Raw genomic sequence first — 17,834 nt, 5'->3', positions numbered from 1 at the left:
ATCATTGAGACGTATAAACCAAACAAAAAAAATAAAGGAATTTAAACCATGCGGAACAGGTTGTGTGTTTATTTCTTTTCGCCTTTCCGAATGTTATAATTATAGAATCATTACAAACTACGACAGCAAAGAACTTTAATTTACATCGAGATTTATTTAGTAATAAAACAGCTTCTATCCCATATTTATGAATAGTAAGAGATGTCTATCTATAACTACTTTTATCAGTAAAACCTTTCGTGACAGAAACCATGGACCGACCAGGTAGCATCGATTCAGTCCCAAATTACCCAAACAACAACAAACCAAAAATAAATTGGATAAAATTAATCAGACATCGGTAAGTTAAGGTCAATCCAAAAGGCGTTGTCGAGACCGTCCACAGTCGGCTATACAGCGGCGTCGTGTCTTGCCTCTAGACGCGTCAAAACTGCCACAATTCACACCAGTCTTTTCCTAGGATCGGTCTTAGTCGCCTATTAAAGCCAGGTATGTTAGGTATACTGAAACTATCCTGCAACAAAATACCTTTTGTCTGTCCAACCAATAACTGCAAGATTTATGTACTTTTTCTTTTCAAGTCTTTTCATAAAATAATTGCAAATTCAAATTTAAAATGCAAAACATGGTATACCTTTTATTTTGTTTTTACAGTAACCATTGAAACCTGCACGATTAGTAATAATTGTCCTCATCATTATTAATACGCATTCTGCCTGAAATACAACACTTTAGACAAAATATTTATGTACTTATTTATTTTTGTTCCTAAAATGTGTTTTATAAGGTTTTACTCTTTTATTTCGAAACGAGTATTTATCGCATCTTTCATTTAAGGTCGAGAGGTACAACAACGTTATACTGAGTGCATAAATAGGTATAGGTATACAACTGAAACATCGCGTGTTTCTACACTTATTTATTCTAAATGTGTTATTTATTTATATGTATATTAAGAGAACCAAACTTTTAGGACTTTAATTATTAAATTGGTAATTCTTTCGTGATAACATAAACAATCGAAAATCGAGCTGCAACATTAACTTTCAAACCAGGTAATGTGGAACCAAGTAAACCGTCCGAACACTTGTTCTTTTTTTTTTTCTTGTTTTATCTATTGTGATAAACAATGCATGGTTATAACTAATAATATTCTACCTGCTTTTTAAAATGCTTCGTTCCATTAACTAGTATCGATAAATATCGGTAACTGACTGATTGAAACAATATCGTGTATCTCAAACAAAATCTTTACGACAAACATACATACTACATATTTTATATTTGAAATAACTTCATATCTATATCTCTACGCAAAATACATTTATACATAGTATATTTTACATTGTTGGAATAATTTATAGGTAAGCTGCAAATGAAATTATAATCCACCTCAATGTCATCAAATCTAGATTCGTAAACGGAAAATGTTTATATAGTACCTACTGCCATTTGATTGGTCATCATCTCTTAGTTTCTCCAAACTCTAATAAAAGCATTAACATTTGAACGTTACTATTTACGACATCTATATATGTAGGTACTAGAAATATACCTTGGTAATTACCTATGTATCATCACAAATCACCGATTTGACATTCTCTTTATTGTCACAAGCCTCCATAATATCATCAAATTTTCCTTTAACTGAACTACGAGTAGATAGGTCTATCTGCTAATGTAGCTTGTTCGAATTCACTAACTGCAAGCTATATTTATTATAATATTAATCGCCAATATTAAATCATAATCTGTATCACCAAGAGTGAAAATAATATACCACGCCAGTCTTGACAAAATTAGTATTATTTTATTATATGTATGTATGTACGGTCAATTTTTTTTTCCGACACGCTTTGTTATATAATAACCTGCTATATAATCTCGAACTGCCCAGGTAACACTATCCCGATTATTGACCGTCATTTACATTTTAGTTACAACTAAACATATTTCTAAAACTGATACTAGATTACTGATTTTAAGTTATATAAATCGCGGGAACAACTGACTCCTGCTATTTAAATATCAACACAAAACACGCTATTGCACACAAAACACACACAGATATACAATAAAATTCAACGGAATAAAAGTAGGTATACTGTCTTGGAATTTCTGGTTGTAAAACATTACAGCAAACTACATACACAAATATTGTTAAAACTGCTAATCATTATAGCACTTTATACAGCAACTTAACACCCCTCTCAGACTCTTCATAGGTAATCGAAGTGACCGTCATATTAAGTTTATAAAATTTAAGGTTTCCTACGTTGTGTTTAATTTTTAAAATTTAGAAGTTCTTTTTCTAGTTGTGTCTTTTTGTAAATTATTTTAGACACAAGCACTAGATCCTGCGTCACGAGCGCCACGTGCAATGGTATTGGGGGACCTAAAATACCATGCTGAAGGCTTTAGAGAATTAAATAAATTAGATTGATTAAGGTGTAGATGAATCTAAGGAGTCTGAGCTACTATATGGGGTAGTTGTAAGGAAAGGCACATGGCGATTTATAAAATTGAAATATATTATCGCAAATTTATTAAGGTATAGGGCGTTCCTATCAAAGAAATCTATAAGGCATTCGTTATATAAAATGAAATCAAAAATCTATGAATGCGAACTTGAATACACTACAGAAATACGTACTTGAGGAAAACAGTTTAGGCCTTTATCACTTGAAATATTTATATAAATTATAAGACAAAAGTGTATACAATACAAGTCAAGCCCATACCTTTGCGGGGACAATATATTAAATCAATGGCTCATGAAGTAAGGGAAAACCCGCTAAAACCCTTACTTCGCCTTATTAATGTAACGTCTACATACAATGTCTACATAACGTCTATAATTATGCTCTATTTAATACAACAATACAATAATTCATTAGGAATTGTAATAACAGAATTTCCAAGACAGTTTACTCTAAACACAGTTTGAGTTATAATAAATGCACATGTTGTTTAATCTGTAGGATATAACAATATAATATCGGTCGTCTCGTTTCAATCCTTTACGAAATGTATTTAGGTAAATTAGATATCTCAGGAACTCGAATCCTGGTTTCAACAAATATATATGGAATATATTTAACATAGTGGCGAGGCTCGAACTCGCACTAATATTCATCAATAAAATGTCATACAAGATATGTAACACAAAGCTGAAGAAACATTATACAGTTACTTTAAAATACTAATTAACCATTACGAGGTTATAGAATTTGTCCCAACAATAAATCCAGATTATAACGCAAGAATTGAACTTGCCTTGCACTTGAACAAAGATAATTAAAATATGTTGTGTTACTTAAAATACAACTTGAGACGCTGTTTTGATAAAAGAGGTACTTAGCTCGTTTATCGCCGGATCCGGAACCACTGGCTTTATCTATTTTCTACTATAAAGAAGTACTAAATTAATCTTTAACAATTATTACAATTATACATGATCAGGGAACAAATTGAAACAAAGCTGGAAAGACATGGGTCTTTCTTGGAGTCTAAAATCAGAGTGTCCTCTACTCCCGGCCTTCATCCTAACTGGAGTCCCTGCAACCCCAACTTATTTCTAGTTACGCTAATATCAACTTTATTAACAATGATATAAGGATTTCGTCGCTACAATTATCCAATTGCGCCCACGCTTTCTCTATGGGATCTTATCCCTTCCAAGGCTCTGATTTGTGCGCTGTCTCGCTCTCTCTTACTGCAGCGGTGCACGTTGTCTCGTTCGGCGTGGTCGGGTCTTCATAGGAACCCCCCGCTGTCACTTTTGCAACGAAGGGTACGGTCATGGTCAAATGCCTCGACACATGGGCTCCAGATGTCCTGGAAACAGTTTACCAAGGAGAGTAGACTTTGTATGGAATAATATACCATATTAGAGTATAATTACGTTATAGGTTTGGCGTACTGTGCATTGTGCGATAGCGGTTTTTCTGTTGTTCCAGTAAACTCATAAATAAATCTTATAATGGGTTTTGTTTTTAAAATTCTATAGAATATCTTTTAACTAAAATATTGGGTAATCCGAGAATGGGAAACTGCCTGCTTTCTATTTTTATTGCCGCCCTTTTTTTTTCGGCTAGCCATTTTAGATTTATTACTTTTAACCGATGGCAATTTTTAATCACCTATTTATAACTACTTAGTAAAGCACGTATTCACGTATGTGGAATACGGGTTGCCATCTCAATAATACTCGATCCTCTTTGATAGTGGTTAGGAGAATACAACGTAATAATTATTGCGTTATTTACCTACATAAATCGTCTCTGCTTTCATTGTCGGTAACAAATATTTCGCGCATACCTTTGTATTGCACAAATTAATAATTTTCTGCCTAACGTAGTACTGCAAATGATGTCAAAAGCTGAATAGGTCTACAGTAGACCTAAACCCAAAACAGACCATGTAATCCTAAACCTGTTCTACGGGTACTAACGGCTATTGAAGACCAGACTATTATTTAATTCTTGTTAATTATACCTTTGATTATATTAGAAGGGTAAGGTATTATACGGGGTATAATTTTTATAACCGACATTATTGTCGGAAGTGATAAGCGACTATTATAATATTCATGTTAACCCTTAATGGGTCAGGACAGGAGGCATATATTTTTACCACCGTAGTTTAGACTTTATTTGACAATTTGACAGAATTTAAATTTGACTAATTTCCGAAATTCTTCTGCCATATCAAGGGTTAATTACCGTTAATTGAGAAGAGTGGGGTATACGGAGTGTAATTATTACAACCGGCAATATTTATTGAAGGTTCATATACCTGATACAGTACCCAAAACAATAAAAAAGTATACCTTGGCGGACGAGTGGTATCGTGGTCAGGACGTTAGCCACGTAAGTGGAAGAATCGGGTTCCATCCCCGGCTCGGCCACCAGTGGGGTTGGTCGTTTTTCCTTACATGTATGATGTATATTTTAGTTTATATGTGTACCTTAATTGAACACAAAAAACTATTGAACACAAAAAAACATTGAATGACAATTTGCCATTCTTGCCTACTATGTTTGGTTTGCCCAAACATCAGTAAACATGTCGCAACAAGATATACGATAATGCAGTATTAATATATACCTACAATACAAGTCCAAATATAGCCAATAAATGCGTATCAATTTATTGAATTAACACCTTCATGTTAATTTAGGTGATCTAATGCTTTCACAGATTACCTACGCATGAGATGAAGCGTGATATATGCAATCAATGTTATCATAGTAAGGACATGTTCAAAACAAACGCTGAAAGCCAGGCCATTTAAAACTCCTTATTAAAATCTTAATTATGATATCTATTTCGCTCAAGTGCTTGCCCGTAGCTGTATTGACACGAGCGGGACGCAAGATATATTATATCATTCTGTCTCAATGCAAAAAAAAACTTCAACAAAAAACGATGAGTGTCTCCAGTTAGACTAAAATTTCTGCGGAATAAAAAACAAATTCGATCTCTACTCCTAATTGATTAATACGATTAAATGAATGTATTGTAGCCACATAAAGGTATATTTTATGATTATGTATTAAAACTATTACCGTATTATCTTTTTTTTCTAGCAGCTCCAAATTGAACATTCCAAATAAAACGTCTCGGTAAACATAAAAAATAAAATGCCACAATAAAAAGTGATGCGGAGTCTACAAAGAAAGTCTGTAGATATAAGCTATCGATAATGCTTACTTTATCTCAGTAGTTTATTTGGCAAATAATGTCAAAGCAATACCGTAAGCGACATTGAAAAACCTGTTCATATTGCTGCTGTTTAATTTATTGCTAAAAAAAACACATACTGATTTATTATCAGAATTGACACTGACATAAAATGACGATAAAGTTATAAATGAAATTTTGTTTGTGGTTGACTGGTAGAGAATGCCATGTAGCATTAAGTCCGCCTTTTGTAACTGTATATTTTTACTGTGCAATAAAGTTTAAATAAACAAATAAGTTATACAATGTGTTATCAACAAGTACCTAGGTTTTTTGTAAAGGAGCGTAATCTAACTTTCTAACAAAAAAAAAATATCGCCAACAATGTACAGGCACAGACACTTGTCAAATAAGGGCCATGGCAGCCCTTATATATTAGCAATGTGAGTAGTAGCAATTACGAAGTGCACGCAGTGCATTGATTGTGCACATTTCTTAATTTTAATTTTGCAGTTATTTAAATAATAGATGCGAACGATTGCTAATTATTATCAATTTTAATAAATTCCCGCATGGTGGTAACACACTGTATTAAACTTTTATATACGTTTATTGCTGTAATGTAGTTTCAATGCATTATGTATAAGACTATGAGGTCGCAATACTCTAGATGTATAAGGAACGGTCATCATCCATTTTCTACCAATTTCGATGCAGCATGTCGCGTTAATGGCATATGTATGTCCTTGTCCAATCTAACTGAAATAGTTAATTAGGATTTACAGTACATAATTGATCATCTATGTACCCACTTAAAACATATTTATTTCTACCTTTGCTATTTAAATTTCTACTTTTGCTATTTTAATGTACGGTATCTGCTGCTGGTAAACCATTTATGCCATAAATTGTCGCGTACTTCACACTCGTACGAGTCGTAGGTACGTCATCATCATCCTCCTTGCGTTATCCCGGCATTTGCCACGGCTCATGGGAGCCTGGGGTCCGCTTTGACAACTAATCCCAGAGATTTGGCGTAGACACTAGTTTTACGAAAGCGACTGCCATCTGACCTTCCAACCCGGGTAACTAGACCTTATTGAAATTAGTCCGGTTTCCTCACGATGTTTTCCTTCACCGAAAAGCTACTGGCAAATATCAAATGACTCCACACTCGAACGTATCAAACCAAAAATAACAGGTTTTTTTTATCACAAACATAGTTTAGAAAGACTTAGTTTGTATACTTATATACTTTCTTTGCGAAAAAATCAGCCATAAAGTTTAGTGTCAATAGAAAATGGTAATGCATGAATACAATCCAGGTCTCTTTAAAGCAAGAGTAAATAGGTATCTCATAGGTAAGCGTGCTCATCACTTACCATTAGGTGTGATCGTGGTCAAACGTCTACCTATTCATACAAAAAAAAAGAAAAAACAAATTACGACAGCTTTTTATCTAAGACTTTTACAACGGACTTCTGTCATGTTGGGGAAGACAAAATCCTTCAGATGCAGTTTCCTGCATCGTCGAAATCCTTCCACTTCGATTAACTCGTGTCAGATGCGGTAGACTAAATATAAACTGTTGCTTCTATTTGATATCATTCACGCTTGAGCGAGTCTTGTCTCTGGTGTACATTACTAGGTATTTACCACAGACGTCATATGTACCATATATCAAGAAAACGTATCTACTTAGGGTGTTTAATGAACTCAGTAAAATCCACTGAGTTGTCCGTCTTTAACCGCAGCTTGCAGCTTTCGGGCGTCAATTTTTGGAAGTTGAAGTCAAGAAAAATATGAACAATGCCTCGTTACGTGATATTTAAATGCAACAACACAAAAATTATGAACACTCAAGGGCCTGAGACATATTAAAAATAAGAGGCGAGTAACAACTTCAATAAAAAATCTGACACGCTCGCTCGGCCGCCATAACTCTATCTAAATCTAATTCTGTAGCATTTGCAGATGTAATTCAAAATGCTTTTCCTTCGAATTTTACGACTTGCCTGCGATACAATACCATTTTGAGGTTCTATCCGGTGCCAAAAGTGTTGAGTGCCTAGAGACCTTACTCAACTATTACTTCAAGTATTTTTCCAAGGAGTAAGGCCTATTAATATTAGGCCCTCAATACTTCAACTCAAATTATGAAGTATAACCCTTCAGGTGGCGAAATCCGGGTTATTACTTAATAAAGTTCAACGAATCATGTCGTTCCAGACGTTGCACATCAGTGTTTCATCTTCATTTAGGTTCAGTTCATTTGCATATCAAGCACTAAAACATTTTCTCTAATGTTTAAATTTATCCACCTAGAACACCCTCAAGACAGACCAAGAATAGTACTCGAGGTACCGTTTAAATTACCATACGCTTTGCATTTATACGTGTTTTATCCTTGTCTTTGGCATACATTTGTACATGTTTTATCCTTGTCTTTGGCATACCACGATTACATCATTATACAGCTAGCTTATCTCATATGTCTTCGTTTTACTAGGTCTAAATTAAGACTAAATGCAGACCTAACTCAGACTTACTAATGATAATTATGTAAGTAGATAGAATCTAGATTATACGGTCCACTTAACAATTTGATTCTTTAGCCAGTTCAATTTTGACTTTTGTGAAATTAACGAAGTCATAAATACGTTCAGTCTGGTGGAGTGATTTATTAAATATAGCGTAAAAATCAGACTTTAAAATGGAAAAAACCTGATGTCTGCTAAAACGGTATCCAATTTTATTTCCAGCAGACGGTGACTCGCCTCAGAGTATTATTATTGGGTAATAGGTAGATTATGTAAATTTAAATTAGAGCACAACCACGGGTTCGGCATGCAGCCAGGGTTTAGGCAGACCAAAAAGAAAATGGCGGGACGACTGGGTCATGATATTATACCCAAAATGGAAGAAAAACGCCGACTTCGAGTCGAGTGGAGAAAACAGATGAGGCATTTGTAGGCAACTAAAATAAGCTAAGCTGAAGACCCGGGTTCGATTCCCGGCTCGGCCACCAGTGGGCCTTGTCGTTTTTTCTTTCGTGTATGATAATTATCTATTTCAATTTATAAAATAAGCTAATTGAAAATCATGAGTATGTTGGGAAAACATAAATATTTAATACTAGATTTTGCCCACGGCTTCTCTCAAGTTAAATTCGAAAATTGCGAAATGCTCCAAACAAACTTCCACCTCTCATTTTACGGAAGTGGGGGTTTAGAAAGAGACAAAAAGTAGCCTATGTCACTCTGCATCCCTTCAACTATCTCCACTTAAAAAATCACGTCAATTCGTCGCTCAGTTTTTCCGTGAAAGAAGGACAAACAAACAGACACACACACTTTCCCATTTATAATATTAGTATGGATTAATTTTTTTCTTAGTATTTCTTAAAAACATAATAACAAGGTTCGATTTGTCATGATGGACGTTTTCTTTTTACTAAGACATAATTATGCTCATACTCCTAATACTCACGTAAGCCCACAACATATAAGTTTACATATTTAGACATATATTTAAAACGCTCCGGTATCTTAAAAGGAATTTAGGTATTAAGGGGCTGACAACACCCAACTGCGCAAAATAGATGTTACTTGCGCAGTTTTTAAAGACAGATTCAGATTCAGATATATTTATTGATAAATGTACATCTCATTTACATGTCAAAAATAAGTTATTATAATTAAATTAAAATAACAACAATAACAAACTATTAGTTTTAGTAAGGCAAGTAAATTATATGTTATTATTCATTATATTTCAACGAACATAGCCGTACTCGATACACGATTTAACGAAATCGGCTCGATAGAAAAAAATTGCAAAGATTGGTCTCGAGTTCGTCATTTAACGGTTCTATGTCGTTCAATTATTCACTTAGTTGTCTTTAATTAAAATTACAATAACAAAAATATAATATCTAAAACACTGACGAAACATATTGCACAAATAATGCATCTTTCTATTTTATTTTAATATTTTTCAGTACTTTTCGTACCTAGCCGCCCTGTTTTAGTGACATCGCGCTCTCACTTACTCCCATGCGAATAGACAGTGTACGCTAGCGTCAAGGTCATTGGGTGTTGTCAGCGTCTTAACACTGCGGGTAATTTTCGGATTAAACGTCGAACCGAATTTCAGTCTCTCGGGACACATTCCTGAATATCGTCTTAACCCCTTATTCATAAACGTTCACTAAAGTTATCAAGCCGATAAAGTTCGTTTGTCCCTTTCCGACGTATTGGTGTGATAGAAAGGGACAAACGAACTTTATCGGCTTGATAACTTCAGAGTACGTTTATGAATATGCGGGTTAGAGATTCGCGTGTCAAATATTTTCTGGATATCGCAAAAGCCTACAGGCGCTATTCTATATTTACTTACTGAATATATTGAGACGTGTTGAATATATTATTAAGGCTGTGATAATATTTGCATAGGTAGGTCCTTTTAAAATGGATTCGTAATATTTATTACTTAAGCTCATTTTGAACGATATTTTCAAATATTGAACGCAAAAAAATATTTTACTTCAATACCTAATATAAAAACTTAGTAATTTTCGTTGGTAAACTTAAAGAATAAGGAACGGTATTTTTTTTTCCTCCAAATGTATTTTTTTGAACAGTAGAAAAATAGTAAATATGTGATTGTTCTGTTACGTACAATTTGAGTTCTTTCTAACGATTCTCCCTCCACGTGACCTAAGTAATTTAAGATGTTGCCCCCTTCCATGTTGGCCATTTTTATACAATTAATAATAATAGATAAGAAAATAACAGTTTTAATTTGTAGAGGTCTACAATATTCATACCTATTGCAAATTTCAAAGCGGTAGTATAGGTAGTTCTCGAGATATTTAGTACTGTGACAGACAGACAGATGGCCAAAATCGCACCATCATTTTATTCCTTTTGCACCTTTTGGTACGGAACCTAAAAAGCACTATACCCGAAGGTTGTTTAGAAACTACCTCGGTTTGTAACTAAAATAGCTTTCACATCATGTAGCATCTAATTGACCCCATCTTGCATGAAATCTAGCACGAATAGGCTTCGTGCATTGCAAATAGGTTCTTAAGTACCTAGTTAATATACTGAAATTGGCCGTATTCGAATAATCCTGATTAGATATTAGTGCGATAAAATACCGTTTTATTTTGAGGGTCTGTCCAGTGCCAGGGTTTTTTTTTATACTACGTCAGTGGCAAACAAGCATACGGTCCGCCTGATGGAAAGCGGTCACCGTAACCTATGGACGCCTGCAACTCAAGGAGTACCTATCACATACGCGTTGCCAACCCATTAGAAACTTGTACACTCCCTTTTGCTGTGTTATCCCATATAACCATAATCGGTCGCCGTTCCTACGCAAATCCTCCTATTTTGTGTACACACAGGTCTTCGGGTCTCAATGCTTAGTCGCAGTACGGTCGACGTTTAGTCGCGGCGACCCAAATGGGGACGATTGGTAACAGGCACAAATGGTCACAGAAGTGACAGAAGTGTGCACTACGCGTGCACACATTGTTACCGTTTGGCGACTACTTTCCCAAAATCATTCGTTCATTTCATTCTTTTCAAATGGCGACTGTCAGAGACGTCAAAGTAAAAAAGAAATAAAATCATTTGACATTAAAATGTAATGGCGTAAGAATTTGTTAAAGATAAATATTGTTTGCATTTGTAATATAATGTTGGCTAATTACCATGGCCAATTAAATTGCTCGAGTGATTTCATAAAATAAGTCTAAATTTATCAACGCGCCATCAATTTACCTCAGTTTAACCAGTAATAATATTATTGACTACTCGGTGTTTGCGTGTTATGTATATTGATTGGTGAAGTTTTAGTGCTCCGGTGCATATACTATACTGAAATAATAAAAAAAATGCCTAGAAAACTAATACAGTTGTTAAAATATGGATTAAGACGGTAATATTCCATGTAAAAAACAGTCGCCAAACGGTCACCAAACGGTCGACAAACGGTCGCAAAATGGTCGCAGCGTATACGCGTGACTGAAAGCAGTGAATATTTATTATATTTTCAAAATGGCTTCTTGTATTAATTTTTTCCAGGTATCCTCAAACTTTATAAACAATTAAATATGCCGTCGTACTCAGTTGCCCTCACTAAAGAAAATTAAAAAAAAAAATGTAACGTGCGTACCGAGCTGCTGGGTTGTAAAGGATCGGGGATCATATTATTATGGTCTTCTATAGAGCAACTAGTATTTTGCGGCATTTCACAATTGACACTTGTTGAAGTAGTCGTCATTAATATTACTATCAACATTAATTTCAGCGATCTGTACTTCTTTTGTCAAGATTTTTGTATAGATAAGTGTCTACAAATTTGTAATGTTAAAGAGACATAAATAAAACGTAGTAGAGTAAATAATGTGTTTTTTTTTTGTAACCCAAACAAAATACTTGTAGATACGAGTGCGGAAAAGAGGAAAATCGATACGAAGTAGCGATATATTAATACACGAACGAAGGGAGTGTTTTAAATCGACACGAGTTGTGAATGTCCTTTTCGCACGTGTATCGTACGATGATTTTCAGTACCTAAATCTAAGCTAAGAGTTTCGACCAGACAAGAAATGAATCATTGTTTGATTTGCTCGCACTACTGCGTTAAAAAAAGCAGCATCTGTACTGAAAAAAACTATCATTGCGCAACAGAAATTCTATTAATATCACAGTAAATACTCTATTTCATTTGATTCCTACTTTTATTGTGTAAAGCAACACTACACTTCATTTTTATCAATAAGTAAGAATTAAAAATTATTATATTTAATACATTAAGTAACTATAAAGTGCTTATCTATTTGTATTATCATTCTGCACTTTTCTTAACTTTCCCACATTTCTATAAAATGTCGAAGAGTGCTTAACACTTTCGAAACCGGGCTCTACGCGGCGCTACGACATTTTCGCTACATACGGGGAAACCCATGTAATCGGCTACGCTTCTACGAGCGGTGTGCCCGACAGTCGGGTTCTTGGTAGCGAAAGTGTTAAATGGTCGTCGTCGTTTATTATTATTTAATTCGCTCATATTTAAATGATTCAAAGCAACCAGTCCACAACTTCACAAGACAGTTTGAGAAATCTTCGTATTTCAGATTGTCATTTGCGGATACAGTGGTTTAGGAGCAGTTCGGTAATCAGACCTACACATGTGTGTACAAATTCTGTCAATGTCACTGTCAGAAACCGTTCTGACAGTGACAATGACAGCCACAAATTCGTCCACATGTTGTTACCGTTATGTGTGCAAACGTCGACTAATAAATTGTCGTTAAAGTCATTCTGACAGTGACATTGACAGCCACAAATTCGTACACATTTTGTTACCGTAACGAGTGCACACGACGACTACATTTTGTTATTGTATCAATACGGTCGCATTGTTTGCACGACGTTACCACGCGTTATGTCACATTTGACAGTTAGTTACTGATTTGAAGATTTTGCGACTGAAATGGTTGTATGGGATGGCTTATGCTACTAACCCTTTTTTTTGCTAAAATTTGGTCAATTTCGAGTGATTGGTTCTGTTGAGATTTCTCCATATAAAGTCATTAAGATAATTTTATGTACGAGTAGCATCTAGATCACAATAGTCGTTCTTACGGTAGATGTCGCTACGGGTCCCATTGACCTTAGTAGTGGAAAATTTCGCTGGCTTGGTTGAAGTCTTGGTGGCTCAGTTGGCAGAGCGCTGGAATATTGATCCAGAGGCCGTGAGTTCAAGTCTCACCCAAGGCAGACATTTTCCACTTTTAAATTTATTCTAAGCCTAGTGGCATCGATTGCAGACGTTTCTGCTAATCAGAAGTTAAAACACAATAGTCGTGTTATAGCAACAGTGAGAAAATATTATGATTTACGTTACATCACACTGAAAAGGCTCTAATTTCCTAAGCGGTATAAGGAATAAGGCCTCAATAAGGCATAAGAATGACAAAAAATATTTAATATTGAATTCCATGAATTTGACAAATCAATCAATCAATCAATTATTTATTCGTATAGAACTACAATAAAATACACAAGTAGAAAAACAGAAACAGCAAATAAAAGAAATTAAAACATATAATTTACCACTAAATGGTCCCGACTCAGCATAAATGCTAACCCGAGGGTCAGCGCTGGTCTTCCGTCGGAACCATTTTGTTGGTCACGAACGCAGTTGTACGACGCGGACCTGTGGCATACAAATAAAGTCTAATATTATGGTGGTAATTAAATACGGTACCAGAAATTTCATAACTCCCTATAGAGAACTATTTTTCTAGAACTCTCTCTCTGCCTGCGTGCAATAGCAGTGTGTAAACAAATTGATAGCTCCAAATTTGGATAACGGTTCGTTACAACCAAATTAAATTATACCATAGTATTCCTAAAACGTCGCAATGCCAAAACAGATTAGTCTCATAATGTCTAAAACTTGAAATGACTTAAACCTACTTCTCAAATTACCGTAATCCCAAAATGTCTAAAAGTCAAATTAAGACGCTACAGGAGCGAAAATTCTAAAATGGAAAGGAGCCCCCCCTTTCAATTTGGGAATTCTAGTTTAATATATGTGTTATTAACTAGATATATCGAAAAAAAATTGTCCGTTCAGAAGAACTCAATTAAAAGATATTGCGAAAAAATCTTTAAAATCGAGGTTCCGCTCTCGACTATTTCCTCATTCAAAACTTAATCAATCGTAACGAAATTTGAGAATCTGAATAACAATGAAATAATCTGTGTCGGACCGTTTAGTTTTTTGGCAAATTTTAACCAATTTTGAATACCACACCTTTTTTTGCGCCATAATCAATAACGCCGTTTTTGGAAATTTTCGATGGGCTCTAGCGTCTTTAAAAATAAGAATATCAAAAAAATCAAAACGGTCCAAAACAGATAAAAACAACAATAATCTGCGTTGAAAAAAATCATTGCTCTATCTTCAAAAACCAGGAAGGAAACAGTCGAGAGCACAGAACTTAATTTAGATAGAAGAAACAAATTCATATATTTGTATAGGGGCCGAGCGTGTCAAATTTTGTACTGAAGTTGATTCTTGCCTGTAATTTTAAATAATTATGTCTCAGGCTCTTGATTGTTCATAATTTTTGTATTGTTGCAATTGAATATCACGTAACGAGGCATTTTTTATGTTTTGGTTGACTTCAACTTACAAAAATTGACGCCCGAAAGCTGCAAGCTGCGAGTAAAGACGGACAACTCAGTGGATTTCACTGAGTTCATTTGACACGCTAAGTAGATACGTTTGCTTGATCTATGGTATATATGACATCTGTGGTCGAGAGCGTTTGTATTGAGAATTTTTATGACCCCTCCTGTATCGTCTTAACTTAAAACTAGATCTTCACTTTCTCAAAAAGTTTCCATGAAAACTGTATTTTTACAGTTTTTCATAAATATTTATCATTAATTAACTCTATATTTTAATAAGTCAGGTAGTAATATATAAAGTAACTGAATTGAAGACGTGACGGTACGTCACTCAATTCAATTTCATATTAATTCTATTTCAAATTCGTTTTGACAGTTTTTAAAAAGAAGCTGATTTGACTAGGGTCTAGGAGGCAAGTAGCCTATAGGCCAATGTCATTTTGGCATTTTGATGTACTGAAAATTGGTATTTTGTAATTTTAGACATTTAACTAGTATAACTAATCCGTTTTAACATTGCAACAATCTAAGGAACATGGTATTTTAAAATTTGCTTGCAACGAACCGTAATCCAGATGACCATACATTAATTATGGTGTGACTTTATTTTATAAATAATTATATAAAATATAATAGGACATTCTTATATAGATTGACTGGGTCCCACGGTAACCTCAAGAGGTCTTGTGTTTTGGGTACTCAGACAACGATAATTATGTTTTCGATTTTGTACAGTTGTTGTCTCTTGTTAAAGATTCGCGGAATAGCCAAGCATATTACGTATTCCGAGTTGGCTTGAAATAACTCAATCAATACTGTGAATTGGACACCAAAAGACACCTTTTAAATCCGAATTTTAAATCGAAATGATCTAATTATTTTTTAGTTAGCCTTGGCACCAATCTATATATTCAACATAATGTTGTGCTTTGTAATGTTGTACTTACTACAAAGATTTTCTTCATTTTACATAATGAAGTCAAGTACAGATTGTTCGTTTTTAACCCTTAAAGTTGACGTGTCTGTCTGTCCGTTTGCGGCATCGTACTTAACTCCCAAACGGATGAACCGATTTAGATTTTTTTCTAATGGGTTGGCAACGCGCATGTGGCACCCCTTGAGTTGCAGGCATCCATAGATTACGATGACCGCTTTCCATCAGGCGGACCGTATGAATTTTAACTATGTAAGACTCAGACATATAAAAAAAGCTCCTCGGAAATGGAGCGAAACATGTCGAGCGTTATATCGACTTAATACGTGAGTAGCCCGCTTAAAATATTTTATTAAATAGGACCGTATGAATGTTTGCAAGTTTTGCAACCGACTTGGCATGAAATAATATCAACGTCATTCAATAGCCACTATCAGGCATAAGAAAGGTCGTGATCCATATAAACTTGATGATTAGTTTCAAATAATAGACGCGCAAGTCAAAAAAGTGCAAATTCCTAATAAGTTGGGCGATGTTCTAATTCCTGCAATTGTAACTGTACAACTTTCATACTTTAAGTTTAGCCACAGTGCCTAGTACTGGGTGAGAATTATTGTTGTAAAACGCGTATACAGGTTGTATTTTTATAACCGACAATAATATCGGGATATGTAAAAATAAATAAAGCAAATATTTCATTCAATTTTACCTAGGTTTCACCCTTTTAATTCAGTCTGAAAACACTAAACGCGGAGTGAAGTAATCGGGCAATTAAGGCGTTTTTTTTCTCAAATACACCACTCCGCGCTTGGTGTGCATAATTTATTGACTTTACCTTAAATCAAGGTACACTTATTTCTTGTGTGTCAAGAAAAAAGTGTACCTTGATTTCAGCCTTTGATCAGCTCCTCTTTAATAGTTATTTGTTATACAAGGGGGCAAAGTTGTATTTTAACCGAGTGTGGAATTGCAACACGAACTAGCGAATGGATTCTAGGGTTGAACTACGAGATAGCGAATGGATTCTATGGTTGAAAATATAATTCTGAGCGAAGCGAGTACTTCAACATAGAATCCGGAGCGCAGAGAGTGTTGCAATACACACGAGGTAAAATAACTTTGCATCCCGTGTGTAACACATAACTTTTCACCTCATTAAAGCGAGGAAACACGCAATAAAAAGTATAAAAACAACTGGAAATAAGTAAAAGTATTACAATTTCCACGATGCACCGACCGACACCATAAAAGTTTCAAATTAAGAATCAAGAAGAAAAATCTATTTGGGTGCGTTCCGTTTCACGCGTTTTGAGATTACAATGTTACTTAAGGTGCGTTCTGAATAAGACAAGTACAATGGAAGAGTCAAAAATACAATTTTTGTATGATTTCAAGTGTTTTATGGTAAAATCATGTTATAAAATTGTTTGAATTTTATGTTTTTAGTCGGAAACAATTCGATATGAAATTATTTTTACGTTCGCATCACATGATTTGTTAAGACAATTTAAGCACAGGGAGAAAATTGTCCTGTCTGGGACATGCCTTTACAAGAAATTATATTTAAAAAAGTAACTAATGACACGTTCGAATTTCAAATGTTCTTTGCACTCTTGTGGATAAAATGCGATTTTGCTATCTGTTTTTAAAGAATAAAAAAGTCCTTTCTGAGCTAGTGAGGTGAAAATTATATTATTCTTATAAAGATACGAGTATCTTCCTGATAATAAGCGACAAAGTGCTACTTTTTGCTTGAAAATGTCATAAATAAAAATGACCCACATAATATCCGTCTAAAAGGTTACCCGCCGACGTAGACGAATGGCAATCGTCGACGCCAGACGCCGACAAAAATACAGTCTGGCTCTGTCGCGCCAATGTGCAAGAGCGATAGAGATAGATCGCTACGAAGCAGATATTATCGTTAGCGTTTGTGCATTTGGCTACGTAGTACCCTGACCCGATTGAATCGAATTATATGTCAATTTCCTGAAGTG

At 34.7% G+C, this 17,834-nt stretch overlaps 1 protein-coding gene and 1 non-coding gene across 2 annotated transcripts in view; both read left to right on the top strand.

Annotated features, from left to right (window-relative positions):
• The window catches only part of LOC125230967 (neuropeptide CCHamide-1 receptor-like), a 380,354-nt gene that overhangs the window by 106,602 nt on the left and 255,918 nt on the right, over positions 1 to 17,834 (top strand). The gene's annotated exons all lie outside the window — the stretch shown is intronic.
• Trnan-auu lies at positions 13,409 to 13,481 on the top strand. Its single transcript has one exon. It is a non-coding gene; the product is annotated as a tRNA-Asn (tRNA).

This window comes from Leguminivora glycinivorella, chromosome 11 (assembly GCF_023078275.1).
Source record: "Leguminivora glycinivorella isolate SPB_JAAS2020 chromosome 11, LegGlyc_1.1, whole genome shotgun sequence".
Taxonomy (NCBI): domain Eukaryota; kingdom Metazoa; phylum Arthropoda; class Insecta; order Lepidoptera; family Tortricidae; genus Leguminivora; species Leguminivora glycinivorella.
Note: the sequence above shows the minus strand (reverse complement) of the source record. Positions and strands in the feature narration are given on the sequence as shown.